General features: G+C 48.5%; 1 protein-coding gene and 1 long non-coding RNA gene across 5 annotated transcripts in view; one reads left to right on the plus strand and one right to left on the minus strand.

The window, feature by feature from the left end:
- Window positions 1-18,664, minus strand: part of IZUMO3 (IZUMO family member 3) — a 312,623-nt gene that overhangs the window by 254,746 nt on the left and 39,213 nt on the right. The window lies entirely within an intron of this gene.
- On the plus strand, window positions 2,502-4,689 carry LOC130293839 (uncharacterized). Its single transcript, XR_008848313.1, has 4 exons — window positions 2,502-3,375; window positions 3,468-3,555; window positions 3,664-3,736; window positions 3,806-4,689. It is a non-coding gene; the product is annotated as an uncharacterized LOC130293839 (long non-coding RNA).

The following is an 18,664-nucleotide window of genomic DNA, read 5'->3' on the forward strand; positions in this document are numbered from 1 at the left end:
GCATATATATTGTTGGGCTATATGGATACCCTGGGTTATTGATATTAGTCACCTAATAAATCAAAATAACATGTAATATCCCAAAAGGAAAAATAGGTGCTTAAAACATAGCTTTTAATTTAATTACTAATAAAATCCAACCAACTAAGAAAAATACAACTTATCATAAAATTTTTCTGATAGTCCTCCTAGGACTAGTAGTACCACTGACCTGCACTCTTGGCGGTTCCAGACAAAATATTACCGTGATTACCGTATTGCACCCTTTTCTGCTTGTTTGATGGCTGCAAATGGGCCATTGTTATAATACGTGGGGTGACGTACACTCCACTGCCCGTGTGATGGCTGCGAATGGGCCATTATATGTGCAACACACTAAATATGTTAACATGGCTGCGATTGGGCCATGTTGACACTGTCCTTTTATATACTTCATTTTTAAATATTGTGTATTTCCCTTCAATACTACACCATTAGTTTGGTCAACACTCTGCCCTTTCCACTTCCCTTAAGTATTATGGCATTCAGATGATCAAACCACTTCCTAGTATGTTTATCAATTTTGCCCATTTCTTTTCCCTTAAACAATATGGCACCTCGGTCTTCAAGCCACAATGAGCGCCTGCGCTTGGGATGTCATTATAGACCCACTACGTAGTTCCACACCGGAAATGCGCAGACTGGCGTTCGCCGGTGAATGACGCACTTCCGGCGCGCCGGATCAACATTATGTGTTGTGGCGCGCATTCACGCGTACATACAGCAATATTACATCTGCTGATATGAATACAGTTGAACTTCTGATTGGTGGGTGTACCTGGCTCCGCCTATCTCCGTTTCCTCCTCAATCAATGTTTTATCTGACACATATGATGCACTTGCACTTTATTAAGGTTCTTAACCTTTCTTATTTATATATACCATGACACTTTGTTCACTGTATGGCTAATAATGATGTATAAATGAATTGCACGGATTTTTGTATATTTTTATTGTATTGTGATATGAATTTTGGTGACTTTTGTATTAATTGATTGTAATTAATTTCTTAATTGAATACCTCATATATGTTTGGTTTGGTCACTATGCACTTGAGCTTGAAAAAGGCAGCATGGGCGGTTGAAACGTTGCTTGTTGGATGGAATAAAACACTAAGTTTTCCTCTGTGTGCTGCAGCAATGCTTCTCCTTGGACTTACTGTGGGCCTTGACCAGGCCTTAATGGACTGTGTGCACCTACCTACCTGCGAATATTGAGGTGCTCCTCCACCTGGACATTTTATATATATATATATATATATATATATATATATATATGTGTTAAGGCTAACGCAGTTAGCCTGTATTTGTGGGAGGGGCGGGGTTTACTCACTATATAACCTGCGGCAGCGTCTTTCCGGCACGCTGCGCATCCGGTTACGTGGTGGAGGTTGCGGCAACAGTGGTGGAGGTTGCATCCTTGCAGGGCTGCGCATCCGGTTACGTGACGTCAGCAGTCAGCTGACCGGAACAGCGTCCAGTGTGGAAAGCGGCGGCCAGCGTGGGCAGCGGCATCCAGCGGGGTAAGTGTGCTGCCTTGATCTCGGGTCCAGCGGTCCCGGCGGGGCGCAGTGGTGCCCCGGGGCCCGGTAAGTAGTTAGGCTGGATCCGAGATCGATGGCAGCATGATTTTCAATATTCTGTTGAGCGGCGCCGTCCGCAGCGTTCGGGGTACTGGTAGCGGGGGGGGGGGGGGGGGGCGGGATCTCTGGCCCCACGCAGGCACGGGACAGGCACGGACACGCCGACCCCACCTCCGCTCGCAGCGTCCGGGGGTACTGGCGGCGGGGGGGGCGGGGTAGGATCTCTGGCCCCACGAGGTCGGGCCAGGCAGGGGCACGTTAACCCTACCTCCTTTCGCAGCATCCTGGGATACAGGTAGCGGGGGGGCGTAAGATATCTGGCCCCACGAAGTCACAGGCCAGGCAGGTGCACGCTGACCCTACCTCCTTTACCCCCGTCTCTCTTCCCCCCCCCCCCCCCCCCCCGTTGGGGGGCACAAGGGGTTAAGGTTTTGGTTGTTTTCCACTTGTTACAGACATTGTTGTACTGCTGGGCACTGCTAGACTGTATCAGGGCTGGGTTATTGGTCATCACCCTCAACAATTGAGGGGGGACCAGTTAGGTGAGGGGGTTCATGCCCCCTCCCCTGTGTTGTATGCTAGTCCTGAAAAAAAAAAAAAAAAAAGGAAAACTTTAATGTTGTAAGGTAGTTTATGTCATACAGCGTTTTATTATAGGTGGGCATTATGTTGTTTCGTACCAATTACTTTCTGACCTCAGCATATTGTCAACCCAGTCCAGGCTGCGGCTTAGGGGGGGAGGTTCACTCGCCCTCCCCATGTCACTATATGATTCACTTTTTGCGCATGTTACCGCAGCTCTCAATTTCTACCACTAGGCACTACCAGTGGGTTACATCGATCAATCTGGTATGCCAATCCACGTCACTGTTGGGCCCGCATCACATCCAGTCACGACCATTAGATTGCATTTGTAGCATATATCACGGCTTGTAGATATACCTCTAGACAGCCTCTGCTACCTTGTCCCCGGCACAGTCAATACAGGTGACATCAGGTGGCGTTGATTCAGTGTGCATATAGGTATACCCCATTCGCTCAGTAGATGTTTTGTTTTCACTAGTGTCATGCATAGGATATGTCAGTCATAGTTTATACGGCAATAGATATAGCATCCACTTCCTGGCATATCACACGGTACCCCACGATTTTCACCTTGCACTCTTGATGGTAATGCACTCATGGTAATTGTCATGTTCACTCTGTATAGTATAAACTCGCATGCATATGGTAATCCTCCAGTTAGAGGCAGTGGGCTACGCTGCTTTCGCCCGCACGCACGCTAAATTCAGGTACATACATGCGCTTACATGGGGGCTACATCGTTTAAAGTTCCTTTATTTTCGGGACACACGTAGGTTTGTCACGCATTTCATATACAGGTTGATTTGGTTTTCATGAGGTAGTATCAGATGGCACCGGATGACATGTAGTGTTTTTTATCATAGGTAAAGGTCAAGTCTATGCTTGAGGTCTTGGTACTTAGCAAGCACGTCTTATTGTTGTTTTCTTAGTTTAAGGTGTCGGTCAAGTGGTTGTGGCTACATTACGCTGTTAGGCCCGCGATAGATTCGTGATCATTCAGGTAGGTTCTAGTCAGCAACAACTTGGCAATCTGGAGTCAGTCAGCTTGCAGGTTCGACGTATTCAATTAATTAATCCTTGTCTGCAAGGTACCCAGCAGTTTCGGCGTGTAGCGGCCGGCAGGTTCTCGAGGTGCAGGATCTGTGGTGGCATAAGCAATTTAGGTATAGGTAAGCAGTAGCTATGCAGCAATTTTGCAGCGGTAATGTTAGCCAGCTATCCATGTAGCATAACGTCATGTTGTTATTTGTGCTGTTTTAAGGTTGGCAGTCATAGTGTCACAAGCGGCAGTCGGGCGGCAGCAAGCGATATATCATATTGGTGTTCCCAGCATCTGTTTTCATGCTCAGGTAGGGGTATATGGGTTACCCAACACGTCTTTGGGTTCTCGTCCCAATTGTTGATGTGGATTACTTTTGGGGTGTTAACTATTTATTCTGTTTGTCATTGGTTGCTAGGTGCATATCTGCCCACGGTATTTTCAGTACGGACATTCTACTGTCGGAGCAATCTGCATAATTCAGGTTTCAGGTGAGTGCGGTTCTGATAGGTAGGGTCTGCTTTGGGTGCTGGTTTTGAGTAGCTGTTATTACTTCACAGGTCAGGTTCCAAGCTAAGGATTGGATCAGCATCGTATCACCATCCATCAATTTTTGGAGCAAGGGCGTTAGTCGTGTAAGTAAGCCAGTCATCAGCCGCTGGAGGCTGGAGTGAGCATTAGCATTGAACGGTTGTCACATATATTATATCTTTCCAGGTGGGGTTGTTAGTCAGCTGGTATACAGGTAGATATATATGTTTTTGTTTCATTTACCCATCACGACTTTGGGTAAAAAATCGTTTGCGTTAGCCGGCACCAGCCCAACACGTCCTTGGGCTCCCGAGGGCTGGCCACGTGTCACTAGTCACTGGTATGTATGGTTGCACCTTGGCACTATGTCACAAATTTGCAGAGGTCTGTCACGGCTTCAGACCTCACCGTGTTTTTCCCTGTTAGGTTGCTGACAGAGTCTATTAGGGTAAGTCATCTCGATTCTTGTTAGTACGCCTGGTTGTTAGGGGCATGGTAGTTGACAGCGCTGGTTGGTTATGGTGCAGATTTTTCTTTTTGGTAATTGTGTAATTTTTGCTAGGATGTCGCACGCTTCGGAAATCGAAGACACAGGTTCCTTGCTTGACAACACGGCTAGAACATCGGAGCACGGTAGCATCCCGTCTCTCCGTAGCTGGACCATCCCGAAGTTGACAGCGGAGCTTGTGCGTAGGGGCATCCCATTCCCGGCCACTGCTCGTAAGGCGGAACTATACCGGTTATTGATGTCAGACCAGGCGGGGCCTAGTGATCAGGCGGGCTCCAGTACTGGGATGGTGTCTATGCAGACTCTTAATACGTCTATAATGCAGCTGCATACTCTGGTGAACTCCCTGTCCTCCAGGATAGACAACTTGGAGAATAGAGCTAGCGTTGCTCCGCTACCAGCAGTCCCGACAGTCCAACAACAGTCTACGCTGGGACCCGTAGGTCTCAACACAGTGATTCCTAACGTGGCCCCTTTACACTTTGTCCCGGCAAACCTGAAAAAAGACATCATTGAGGGTAAGGATGTCAATCTGGCATCTCTCCTCATTGCCACTCACGACATCATAGAAAACAAAACGATCGCTTGCGGGGATGTGTCAGTGATACTTAAAGCGAAAGACGCAAGATTAGGTAGGAAGTTGTCCCTCGCGGAGTTTAGTATGGCTTTCGCCATATACAGGGACATCATCTGTTCAGTAAAACCACAGAGAAGGGAGGAACTAGACATGTATTTATACAAGGTGACTGAATTGTCGCATAAGTACGGTGGAAACACCTTCTATGATTACCACAAGTCCTTTTCTGCGAAGGCAGCAGCAGCTCTAGCACAATTTGGGTACACCATGAATTGGGCCTTGATCGACACTGAAATATTCTGTAACCACTTTGCGGGTCTCAAGGCCCCGGTCTGCGCAAGGTGTCAATCAATTGCCCACACAACGGAATGGTGTAGCAGTGTCAGTGAGACATTGAATGAGGCCACTCCAGGGACATCCTCCTCCTCTGTTGCCCCTAGGGGACCCAAAGCTTCTGCTCTTACCGACAAGCTGGGCAGACCCATTAGATACTTAGGGAAATCACAGATCTGCAACAATTATAACTATGCTATCTGCAATTACCATCAATGCAGACTCCTTCACGTGTGTGCAGTCTGTTACCGGGCACACCCTAAGAGTGCATGCCCGCAAAAGTCCAAGGCATGACTAACAGTGGTGGAGGTTGCATCCTTGCAGTCGTTTCTGCAAGATCACCCGGATAGGCAATTTGTTTCATACCTAATGCAGGGTCTGCTAGAGGGGTTCCATACGGGGTTTGTCACTCTCCCCGGGGTTAGCTTTGAATGTGATAACTTGAGATCAGCCTTGCGAGATCCCGGAACGGTAGACCAGTTAATTAAGTGCGAGGTGGATAAAGGTTTTGTTATTGGGCCTTTCGTCACCCCCCCTTTTGATGTATGGAGGATTAGCCCTATTGGCTTGGTGGTAGGGAAATTTAGCAATAAAAATCGCTTGATTTACGATTTGTCCTCGCCTCACTCTTCATCCACCCCTAGCTTAAATTCACTCATCCCTGCCGAGGAATTTGCCCTTAAGTACGCATCAATTGACGAGGCTATCGCAGTCATCCTTAGTATGGGAGGTAACTCTTGGCTTTCTAAGGCAGATATAGCAGACGCCTTTAAACTTCTTCCCATCCACCCCGAACTTTGGAAGTGGCACGGGCTCAAATGGCGTGACCTATATTTTTTTGCAGTAAAACTGACCTTCGGGTCCCGAAGTAGTCCGTGGATTTTTGACAAATTTGCGCAAGCTTTGCATTGGATCCTCCAGCACAGGTTGGATTGCACACATGTCATCCATTACTTGGATGACTTCCTGCTGATAGAGAGGAATACTGACACTCCAAGAGACTTGAGCGTTCTTCTGGCCGCTTTCGAGCAGATGAAGGTTCCAGTGTCTTCTAAGAAAGTAGAGGGCCCTAGCAAGTCGCTTACCTTTTTAGGCATAATTCTTGACACACAGGCAATGATGGCAAAACTACCAGAGGACAAATTGGCCCGCATCAGGAGTATCATTCATAATACTCTCAGGTCTCCTAGAATCACGAAAGTGGAACTACAATCTCTCCTTGGGATGCTCAATTTTGCCATGAGGGTTATGCCCCAGGGGAGATCGTTTGTTTCCAGGTTATTACAGCTAATGTCCTCAGTACCCGGCCAGGGGGACGTGATCGTTTTAGACGAACATGCGAAGGCTGATTTAGTCATGTGGCAATCCTTTCTAGCAGATTGGAACGGTGCGTCGTTTTTTGTTCCAGGGGTAGATAACCAGTCCCCGCTCATCTTGTCAGATGCGTCATCCTCAATCGGGTTTGCCGCTATATGGGGGAACAGGTGGCTAGCCGATGTTTGGCCCCCTGTAATACGTCAGTCTCCTGGGTTCACGACTAACTCAGCACTTTTCGAGTTATATCCGATTGTGGCTGCCGCCAAAACATGGGGTCACTTGTGGTGTAAGAAAACGGTTGTATTCATATGTGACAATATGGCCACAGTTGAGATATTAGGGAAAGGCAGGTCCAAGTCTCCAGTCATTATGTCATTAGCGAGAAGGCTGGTATGGATCTCTTTACATCATCATTTTCATTTCACTAGTTCACACATCCAAGGAGTCAGGAACACAGCCGCAGACGCCTTGTCTCGACATAATCTGCCTCTCTTCTTTCAGGTAATGCCAGAGGCAGATCCAGAGGGGTACCCGGTACCCGATCCGCAAGAACTGACCTTGGATTAGAAACCTACCTGTTGGTGGCTAAGCAACTCATCTGCAAGTCTCTGTCTCCCAACACGCAAAGGGTGTATAACACTGCATGGGGCACTTATCTTAGGTTCTGTAACTTGCACCCCGATGGAGATCTTCACTCTACCCCATTCCTTTTAAGTTTCATTGGATTTTGCCACTCTGCTCTTCACCTGGCACACAACACCATCAAGTTATATTTATCAGGGATCCAGCACTTTATCACACTTTCACATCCTGGCATAGACTCTTTATTTTCTTCCCATGCTATCAAGGCCGCATTGAAGGGTATTCAGAGGAGCCAAGGGATCAAACCCCCGGCTCGGCAACCATTGTCCGCCGATCTCTTTAAGTCACTGGCCGATACCCTAGACAGACACCCGTTAGGTCCCAAGGACAGTATTTGTCTGAAGGCAGCCCTGTTCTTGGGCTACTATGGCGTCTTAAGACCAGGGGAGTTTACCGTCAGGTCAGTTAGTGATGCAGGTATGAAGTTGGGTCAACTTCACTGGTGTACCGATCATTACGTTCTCGAGCTATGCAGTACAAAGACGTCCTTGCCCGGACAAGTCATCTCTATCGAGTATTTCGCTACCTCACACAGGTGGTGCCCAGTACGAGTTCTGAACGACTTGGTTGCCTCACGTCATGGCGACATGAAAACGGATCCATTATTATTGTTTAGGGGTATCGTGCTAACCACGGCGCAGTTTGTCAAGCAGATACGCGGGTTAATTACGATTTCAGGCGGGGATCCATCTGTCTTTTCAGGACACTCGCTGCGCAGTGGGGCAGCATCCGCGGCTTCACGTCAGGGTATCCCAGCGCATGTAATCCGCAAGCTGGGTCGATGGAGATCCAGCGCCTACATGCGCTACATCCCCAATCCAAAATCCGAAATGGCCCAAGCCTTTCAGTCATTGGTTTTGTAAACATGGTTGTGTTAATAAAGCGCTTTTGTTTATCATAATGAAGTTTTGCCCTCTATTTATTTCAGGTGTACCTATACGCGGCAGTATATGGCACACCCCTGACTGCCTGTTAGGTTCAGAGGGGAGGTTAGGTAGGAACGCGTCGCTAATGAGCACCGACCACAAGTGTTAAGGCTAACGCAGTTAGCCTGTATTTGTGGGAGGGGCGGGGTTTACTCACTATATAACCTGCGGCAGCGTCTTTCCGGCACGCTGCGCATCCGGTTACGCCCACCCAGAACCCTCCCTTCAATTTATCTCAGCAGCTTGACAGTTCCAGGTATGCCCTCTATTTATTTCAGGTGTACCTATACGCGGCAGTATATGGCACACCCCTGACTGCCTTTTAGGTTCAGAGGGGAGGTTAGGTAGGAACGCGTCGCTAATGAGCACCGACCACAAATATATATATATATATGTGTGTGTGTGAGTATGTGTGTATATCAGTGTGTCTATCTAATGTGTATGTGTAAGAATATATGAACCCAGTGTGTGTGTGTGTGTATAATAAAGGGGGACTACAATCATATCCTCATGCTGTTTCAAAACTAAAACTTCCAGCATGCCAAATTATGTGTGGGCATGCTGGGAGATGTAGTTTTGCAACAGCTGGAGGCACCCTGGTTGGGAAGCACTGGACTGAGGAGAGGGAGGGGGAGGAGGGGGAGTGGTTATCACAGTGAGTTACCCGCCCCCCTGCTTCTGGTAGATAAAATTAAGGTATTTCAGAAATAAAGCTAATTCTGAGAGAAATGTAGGTCACAGACACATACAAAGTACATGTACATGATCAGGATGAGATACTGAGCAACATGTAACAGTTTAGTTTTTTTGAGTGATCTGATGGGTACGCTGTAAGGTCAGTGGACCCCAAGTCATATATAATTGTAGGTCAGTGGACCCCTAAATAAACAAAACATCATCGTCCAAATGTCCTTCCCAGCAGGCAAAAAAACAATCCCATTTAGTATGTCATGTAGCCGGGGGTGTCAGAGAACAGACGCTATGGTTTGAGGTAGGTATGTAACACGCTGCAATGGCAGCACTCCCGTCCGGTTGGTAAAATCACGAAATATCCCGAATTCGAATATGGCCCCTGCTGCTCATCACTACTCTCTTGGTACTGCTGAAGACAGCAGTGTGGTTGAAGTTTAAACAGAGAATTGTTGATGCCCTACCTATAAAGGCTTCATTAAGAGGGCACTAACCATGACTTGCAAGTGCATGTGGATGTGCCTGCATTTCTGTCTGCAAAGAAAGTGAATACATCTTTGACTATGTAACCCCCCCCCCCCCCCCCCCAGTTCAAGTCACATATATGTATATTATGCAAGGCAGCTCATCACATTCCTTGTACATCAGCTTTAGCTCCGGTTACGGAATCTCAGGAACTGGTAAGGCTTTAAAGGGGTACTCCTGCCCCCCCCCGACATCTTATCCCCTATCCAAAGGATAAGGGATAAGATGTCAGATCGCTGTGGTCCCGCTGCTGGGGAGCCCGGGGATCCCCGCGCGTTCGCTCTGTGCGTAATGACGGGCGATACAGGGGACGGAGCAGCGTTACCTCATGGCTCCGCCCCTCGTGACATCACGGCCCGTACCCTTAATGCAAGTCTATGGGAGGGGGCGTGACGCCACACCCATTCCAATAGACTTGTATTGGAGCCGTGACGTAACGATGCTCCGGCCCCTGTATTGCCCTTCATTATGTGCAGAGCGAACTCGCTCTGTGCTGTAATGATAGCGCAGTGCCGCAGCAGGGATCCCGGGGCTCCCCAGCAGCGGGACCACGGCGATCTGACATCTTATCCCCTATCCTTTGGATAGGGGATAAGATGCCTAGGGACGGAGTACCCCTTTAATGCTAAGCCAGACTTTTCTCCAAAAGGGAAGAGGACCCATCTGCAGACAGAGCTATTCAGAGTATTTTGCTCCTCCTCAGTGCAGATCAGGATGTTCTGGCTTGGCTAGTGAGATGTATATACATATATCCTCTCAGAGTTGTTTTATTCCTGACACCATGTGAATGTAGAAACAGAGGTATGAATATTGATACTTAATATTGCAGGAATCTGTGAACTTTCTAGGTTTAAGAGAAATTAGGTGTTTTATTTAGCAAATGCAAGGTGTGCAATCTGCAATAAATCGTGACTGGTTTATCTATTAGCAATTCCTGATCTGAATATTGTACTGCATCTTAAATTGACACAATCCACCTATTTGGCAATGGTTACAATGCCACCATAAGTGTAATATTTGTCCCAAAGTAACAAAAACAGACACAAAAATCTACAAAATTAATTCACATGGGACTATAAAAGCACTGAAATACCATTTTTATCAAAACACATGATAAATTCATAAAAAAAACATAGGGACAAACACAGTGACTGAAAAAGAGGGGCTCATGAGGTAGTCCCAAGCAATATAACCTTTTTAAAGATGAGTGAACCTTTTCCCCAAACCTTTTTCAAAATAGTCAGTTTGATTTGGTTCGGCTCGACACAAACCGGCACTATAATAAGCCCCAAACAAGTGTCTAACACAGAAAAATGCTTCACAGCTGTCAGGCAAAGTAGTTTTAGGGTACGTTCACACGCGTAGATTTTCTCTGCGTATTTAGCTGCGGATCCGCTGGTGAAGGCCTGCTCTATGCTCACTTTACATGTGCCTGCTGGTAGCGGCAATACGCCGCTACGAGCAGACACACTGCAGTGATGTGTGCGGCATACTCGCACATCGCAGCCGCTCTCCCTGCTCTGAGCTATGCAGAGAGCTTCCCGCGATGTGCGAGTATACTGCGACTCGCATATTGCCGCTACCAGCAGGCACATGTAAAGCCAGCATAGAGCGGGCCTTCACCAGCGGATCTGCAGCGTAAAATACGTGTGAACATACCCTTAAAGTGTTTTTAGGCTAAGTTATGGTGACATGTGATAACCCATGGTAACTAACTGGTTCTTGAATACTCTGGCAGATTTTTGAAGCTTATTCACACTATAATAAAACAGCATCAAGTATCCCTGGTTGCCGGCAGATACTGCACCTGAAGGTCTTAAAATGCACACAGAGGTATCTAACACAGTGGCTTTTTCTGGCTTTTTAGTCTGCTAAGTGACGAAGATGGCATGGATTTCTGCAGCCATTCAAAAAATGATCCCTTTTTGGGAGTATCAAGAGCTTTTTATCTGCCAAGTGAAGAAGATGGCATGGATTTCTCCAGCCATTCAAAAAATTATCCCTTTTTGGGAGTAGCTACAGAATTGATGGACTGTCATTAGCAATGGGGTACTAGTGTTACTGGCATCAGCCAGCCTAGAGCAGGAGTTGGCGGACTGGTGTTACAGGCATCAGCCAGTGGACAGCAGAAGGTGGTGCACTGATGTTACTAGTAGTTGCATACAGCAGCAGTGGTGTTACTACTGTGTAATCAGTCTCATTTGGCACCGATTTTTTTCCAATTTTGCCAGCCAGACAACCCAGGCCTGGCTGGATGTAACAGGTTAACCTGTTAAGGATGGCGGGCGTATCCATACGCCCCCGTTTTAAAGTCCTTAAGGACTGAGGGCATCTGGATATGCCCGTGGGAATTCCGGTCCCCGCTGCTGGCCGGTTGGGGACCAGACCAGGATGCCTTCTGAAATCATTCAGCAGGCATCCTGGCACATCGCCGAGGGGGGTCCTAAGACCCCCTCATGTCGGCGATCGGAGAAAATCGCATGTCAATTCAGACATGCGATTTTCTCCTATTCCGAGCTGATCGGGTCTCTGGTGGCCCGATCACCCGGAAAATAGGGATGATCTGATCGAAGCAGTCAGTGACAGCCGATCATCCTGAGGGATAGGAGCGAGATTGCAGTGCTGCGGTCTCCTCCTATCCCCTGCCATTAGTCAGAAATTAGTTCTGACCAATGGCAGTGCACTCCTGGATGTCGCCAATCATCGCTGGAGACTGCGGAGGTCAGCAGCACAGGTAGGGAAGCGACGGTGGGGGGGAGGAAGGGGGCAGTAAGCGATATTTACTGCTGCCAAAGGCTGTCTGGGCATGCTGGGAGTTGTAGTTTTGCAACATCTGGAGGGTCACAGGTTGGAGACCACTATTACAGTGTTGCCCAAATGGTGGCCCTCCAGATGTTGACAAACTACTACTCTCAGCATGCCTAGCCTGCCCAGGCATGTTGGGAGTTGTAGTTCTGTAACATCTGTCCCTTCCGATTTTGCAATTTTTATGAAAATTTTGAAAATTGCTGCTATACTTTGAAGTCCTCTAATTTTTTCAAAAAGTAAAAATATGTCTATTTTATGATGCCAACATAAAGTAGACATATTGTATTTGTGAATCAATATAAATGTTATTTGGAATATCCATTTTCCTTACAAGCAGAGAGTTTCAAAGTTAGAAAACTGCAAAATTTTCTAAATTTTAATGAAATTTTGGGAAAGCATGCAAGTAACAACGAAAATTTACCACCAAAATAAAGTAGAATATGTCACGAAAAAACGATCTCAGACTCAGAATAATCGGTAAAAGCATTTTAAAGTTATTAATGCTTAAAGTGACGGTGGTCAGAATTGCAAAAAAGGGCTGCGTCCTTAAGGTGAAAAAGGGCTCAGTCCTTAAAGGGGTTAAGAAAATATTTTTTTGTCAGCACTGTTACGCCGAGCGCTCCGGGTCGCTGCTCCTCCCCGGAGCGCTTGCGGCGTTCACCTCCATGCAGCGCCCCGGTCAGACCCACTGACCGGGAGCGCTGCATTAGTCTCACAGGCGGGGATGCGACCCGCGTAGCGGGACGCGCCCGCTCGCGACTCGCACCCCAATCCCCTCACCTGTCCCGTCCTCTATCGGCTCAGTCCCGGTGCGCGCGGCCCTGCTCCCTAGGGCGTGGGCGAGCCGACTCTCTGTGATTAAAAGGGCCAGTGTGCCCTTGATTGGCGCTTGGCCCAATCAGTACTCACACCTGTGCCCTCATTATAAAAACCCACTTCCCCTTCCTAGCATTGCCGGATCTTGTTGCCTCAGTGCCAGTGAAAGCGTTTCTTGTGTATGTTCCAAGCCAGTGTTCCAGACCCTCTGCCGTTGCCCCTGACTACGATCCTTGCTGCCTGCCCTGACCTTCTGCTACGTCCGACCTTGCTCTTGCCTAATCCCTTGTACCGCGCCTGTCTCAGCCATCAGTTGGGGATGAGTCGCTATCGGGTGGAACGACCTGGGGGTTACCGGCCGCTGCAAGTCCATCCCGCTTTGCGGCGGGCTCTGGTGAAAACCAGTAACCCCTTAGACTCCGTTCCCCTGGTACGGCCCACGTCATCACCCCACTGTCACAGAGGATCCACCACCAGTATCCTCACAGTATACCCATCCGGATCCTGACAGTAGATCCGGCCATGGATCCCGCTGAGGTCCCGCTGCCAGTTGTCGCTGACCTTACCACAGTGGTCACCCAGCAATCTCAACAGATAGCGCAACAAGGACAACAGCTGACCCAACTGACCGTCATGCTGCAACAACTTCTGCCACAGCTTCAGCAACCATCTCCTCCGCCAGCTCCTGCACCTCCTCCGCAGCGAGTGGCCGCTCCCAGTCTCCGCCTGTCCCTGCCGGACAAATTTGATGGGGACTCTAAACTATGCCGTGGTTTCCTGTCTCAATGTTCCCTACACTTGGAGATGATGTCGGACCAATTCCCCACAGAACGGTCTAAGGTGGCTTTCGTGGTTAGTCTCCTGTCTGGAAAGGCCTTGTCATGGGCCACACCGCTCTGGGACCGCAATGATCCTGTCACTGCCACTGTCCAGTCCTTCTTCGCTGAAGTTCATAGTGTCTTCGAGGAACCAGCCCGGGCCTCCTCTGCCGAGACTGCTTTGCTGAACCTAGTCCAAGGAAGTTCTTCCGTAGGCGAATACGCCACCCAGTTTCGTACCCTCGCCCCTGAATTATCCTGGAACAATGAGGCCCTCTGTGCAACCTTCAAGAAAGGCTTATTAGGCAACATCAAGGATGTACTGGCCGCACGAGAAATTCCTGCTAACCTGTCAGAACTTAGCCATTTGGCCACCCGCATTGACATGCGTTTCTCTGAAAGACGCCAGGAGCTCTGACAGGAGAAGGATCTTGTTCGCACCAGGCGATTTCTCTCCCCGGCTCCTCTCTTCTCAAGTCCACTGCAATCTGTTCCTGTGCCTTCTGCCGAGGAGGCTATGCAAGTGGATCGGTCCCGCCTGACCCTACAAGAGAGGACTCACCGCCGTAACGAGAATCTATGCCTGTACTGTGCTAGCACCGAACACTTCCTAAAAGACTGTCCTATCCGCCCTCCGCGTCAGGAGAAACGCACTCTGTTTCCTCACAAAGGTGAGACAGCTCTAGGTGTGAATTCTGCTTCTCCACGTCTCACTGTGCCTTTGCGGATTTCTCCTTCTGCTAATTCCTCCTTCTCACCTGTGGCCTTCTTGGAATCCGGTTCTGCATGAAATTTTATTTTGGCCTCTTTTGTTAATAGGTTCAACATCCCAGTGACCAGTCTTGTCAAACCACTCTACATCTCTTCAGTCAACAGAAAAAAATTGGACCGCACTGTGCGTTACCGCACAGAACCCCTGCTAATGTGCATTAGTCTGCATCACGAAAAAATTTAATTTCTTGTCCTACCCAATTGCACCTCTGAAATCCTCCTCGGTCTGCCATGGCTCCAACGTCATTCTCCTACCCTTGACTGGACCACCGGGGAGATCAAGAGTTGGGGTTCATCTTGTCTCAAACAATGCCTCACGTCTGCTCCCATTAGTCTAACCTCTGTGGCTCCACCTATACCAGGTCTTCCCAAGGCCTACCAGGACTTTGCCGATGTTTTCTGTAAAAAACAAGCAGAGACTTTGCCACCTCATAGGCCTTATGACTGCCCTATTGACCTCCTTCCTGGTACTACTCCACCCCGGGGCAGGATCTACCCTCTGTCCACCCCAGAGACTCAAGCGATGTCTGACTATATCCAGGAAAATCTAAAGAGGGGATTCATTCGAAAGTCCTCATCCCCTGCTGGAGCGGGGTTCTTCTTTGTTTCTAAAAAAGACGGTTCCCTACGGCCATGCATTGACTACCACGGTTTAAATAAAATCACCATCAAAAACCGCTATCCCCTGCCTTTGATCTCTGAACTCTTTGACCGTTTTCGTAGCGCCAATATTTTCACTAAATTGGACTTAAGAGGCACATATAGTCTTATTCGCATCAGGAAAGGGGAGTGGAAAACCGCATTCAATACCAGAGACGGACATTTTAAATATCTTGTTATGCCCTTTGGGCTCTGCAACGCTCCTGCAGTCTTCCAGGACTTCGTTAATGAAATATTTCGGGACTTGTTATATACCTGTGTTGTGGTTTACCTGGACGACATCCAGATTTTCTCCTCTAGTCTAGAGGAACACCGTCGTCATGTCCGCCTAGTGCTCCAGAGACTCCGTGAAAATCACCTGTATGCCAAAATGGAGAAATGTCTCTTTGAATGTGAATCTCTTCCTTTCCTAGGTTACCAAGTCTCTGGCCAGGGACTTCAAATGGACCCAGACAAACTGTCAGCGGTTTTAGATTGGCCACGCCCTTCTGGACTCCTAGGATTTGCCAACTACTACCGACAGTTTATTCCCCATTTTTCCACCATTGTGTCCCCTATGGTGGCCCTGACTAGGAAGAATGCCAACCCTAAATCATGGCCTCCTCAAGCGGATGAGGCCTTCAATCGCCTCAAAACTGCCTTCGCTTCTGCTCCAGTGCTGTCCAGACCTGATCCATCGAAACCTTTCTTGCTGGAAGTGGATGCCTCCTCAGTCAGAGCCGTACTTCTCCAAAAAAACTCTACCGGACATAATATTACTTGTGGTTTCTTTTCTAAAACCTTCTCTCCGGCAGAAAAAAATTACTCCATTGGTGATCGTGAACTTCTAGCCATCAAGTTACCACTCGAAGAATGGAGGCATCTATTGGAGGGTTCCAAACACCCCATTGTCATTTACACTGACCACACAAATCTCTCGTACCTCCAGTCTGCCCAGCGTCTGAACACTCGCCAGGCTAGGTGGTCGTTGTTTTTTGCCCGCTTTAACTTCGCGATTCACTTTCGTCCTGCTGACAAAAACGTCAGGGCTGACGCCCTTTCACGTTCCTCTGATGCCACCGAATCTGAAGTCCCTCTACAGCATATTGTACCTCCTGAGTGCCTGGTCTCCTCTGCTCCAGCTTCTATTGGTCAAACTCCTCCTGGAAAAACCTTTGTCCCTCCACGCCAGCGCCTCAAGATCCTCAAATGGGGACATTCCTTTCACCTCGATGGCCATGCTGGCATCAAGAAGTCCATCCAGCTTATTTTTCGTTTATATTGGTGGCCTACGCTGGAGGGTGACGTCACTGATTTCATTCGGGCCTGTACAGTTTGCGCCCGGGATAAGACCCCTCACCAGAAGCCTGCTGGACTCCTCCATCCTTTACCCGTTCCTGAGCAGCCGTGGTCCCAAAGTGCCATGGATTTTATTACGGATCTGCCTGTATCCCATGGCAACACCGTCATCTGGGTGGTCGTTGATCGTTTCTCCAAAATGGCACATTTCTTTCCGCTTCCAGGTCTTCCTTCTGTGCCACAATTGTCGAAGCAATTTTTTATGCATATTTTTCGCCTTCACGGGCTACCCACGCATATCGTCTCGGATAGAGGCGTTCAATTTGTATCGAAATTTTGGAGAGCTCTCTGTAATCAATTAAAAATCAAATTAAATTTCTCGTCCTCCTATCACCCCCAATCCAATGGGCAAGTAGAGAGAGTTAACCAGATTCTTAGTGACTATTTGCGACATTTTGTCTCCTCCCGCCAAGACAATTGGGTCGACCTTCTACCCTGGGCTGAATTCTCATACAATTTCAAAAATTCTGAATCCTCCGCTAAATCCCCGTTCTTTGTGGTGTACGGCCGTCACCCTCTGCCCCCCCTCCCCATTCCCACTTCTTCTGGATTGCCTGCTGTAGATGAAGTTATCCGGGACTTCTCCATTATCCGGAAGAAGACTCAAAAGTCGCTCCTACTGGCCTCGTCTCGTATGAAGAGACATGCCGATAAGAAGAGAAGAACTCCTCCTGTCTTCGCTCCTGGGGACAAAGTGTGGCTCTCTGCCAAATATATTCGCTTCCGCGTTCCCAGCTACAAGCTGGGACCACGTTACCTTGGACCATTTAAAATCAAGAGTCAAATCAATCCTGTCTCCTACAAACTTCTTCTTCCCCCTTCTCTCCGTATTCCTAACTCCTTTCATGTTTCACTTCTCAAACCTCTCGTTCTTAACCGTTTCTCCCCCAAGGTTGTCGCTCCGGCTCCTGTCTCTGGCTCCTCTGATGTGTTCACTGTAAAGGAAATCCTCGCTTCTAAAGTGGTCAGAGGTAAAAAAAAAAAAAATTCTCGTAGATTGGGAGAATTGTGGCCCCGAAGAGAGGTCTTGGGAACCCGAGGACAATGACCTCATTCACAGTTTCCTGGGCTCCAAAAAGAGGGGGAGACCCAAGGGGGGGGGGGGGGGGTACTGTTACGCCGAGCGCTCCGGGTCCCTGCTCCTCCCCGGAGCGCTCGCGACATTCACCTCCATGCAGCGCCCCGGTCAGACCCGCTGACCGGGAGCGCTGCATTAGTCTCACCGGCGGGAATGCGACCCGCGTTGCTCCCTAGGGTGCGGGCGCGCCGGCTCTCTGAGATTTAAAGGGCCAGTGCGCCTGACCCAATTAGTACTCACACCTGTGCCCTCATTATAAAAACCCACTTCCCCTTCCTAGCATTGCCGGATCTTGTTGCCTCAGTGCCAGTGAAAGCGTTTCTTGTGTATGTTCCAAGCCAGTGTTCCAGACCCTCTGCCGTTGCCCCTGACTACGATCCTTGCTGCCTGCCCTGACCTTCTGCTACGTCTGACCTTGCTCTTGCCTAATCCCTTGTACCGCGCCTGTCTCAGCCGTCAGTTGGGGTTGAGTCGCTATCGGGTGGAACGACCTGGGGGTTACCTGCCGCTGCAAGTCCATCCCGCTTTGCAGCGGGCTCTGGTGAAAACCAGTAACCCCTTAGACTCCGTTCCCCTGGTACGGCCCACGTCATCACCCCACTAACACAGACGATCCACCACCAGTATCCTCACAGTATACCCATCTGGATCCTGACAAGCACCTGGAACAAAAATTTTTTGGGAAAGTTTGCCCCAGTCAGGCAGTCCATGCCTGGTTTGAAGTAATAGGTTCAAAAAATTATTTTTTTTGTAGTATATTTTGTGTGTATAGTATGAGGTTAAGAAAGATTAGTTTTTTCTTCCAATTTCACCAGCCAGACAGCCCAGGCCTGGCTGGAGGTTTCACCATCAAGGGTGATGGTGGTGGCATAGTGGTTAACAGCAGGGTGACTTGGACAATAATGTTGTCTGTAGGACATGGATTCCACAATGGATAACTTTCGGGATCGAAGAGGAAGAAGACATGACCGTGAGGAGGCAAATCCAGAAAATGTGCTGTCTGTGGATGAGGCAAATCCAGAAAATGTGCTGCCTGTGGATGAGGCCTGGCTGTTAGACAGTTGGGAGAAATGTACATGTA

The sequence above is a fragment of the Hyla sarda genome, chromosome 10, assembly GCF_029499605.1.
Source record: "Hyla sarda isolate aHylSar1 chromosome 10, aHylSar1.hap1, whole genome shotgun sequence".
Taxonomy (NCBI): domain Eukaryota; kingdom Metazoa; phylum Chordata; class Amphibia; order Anura; family Hylidae; genus Hyla; species Hyla sarda.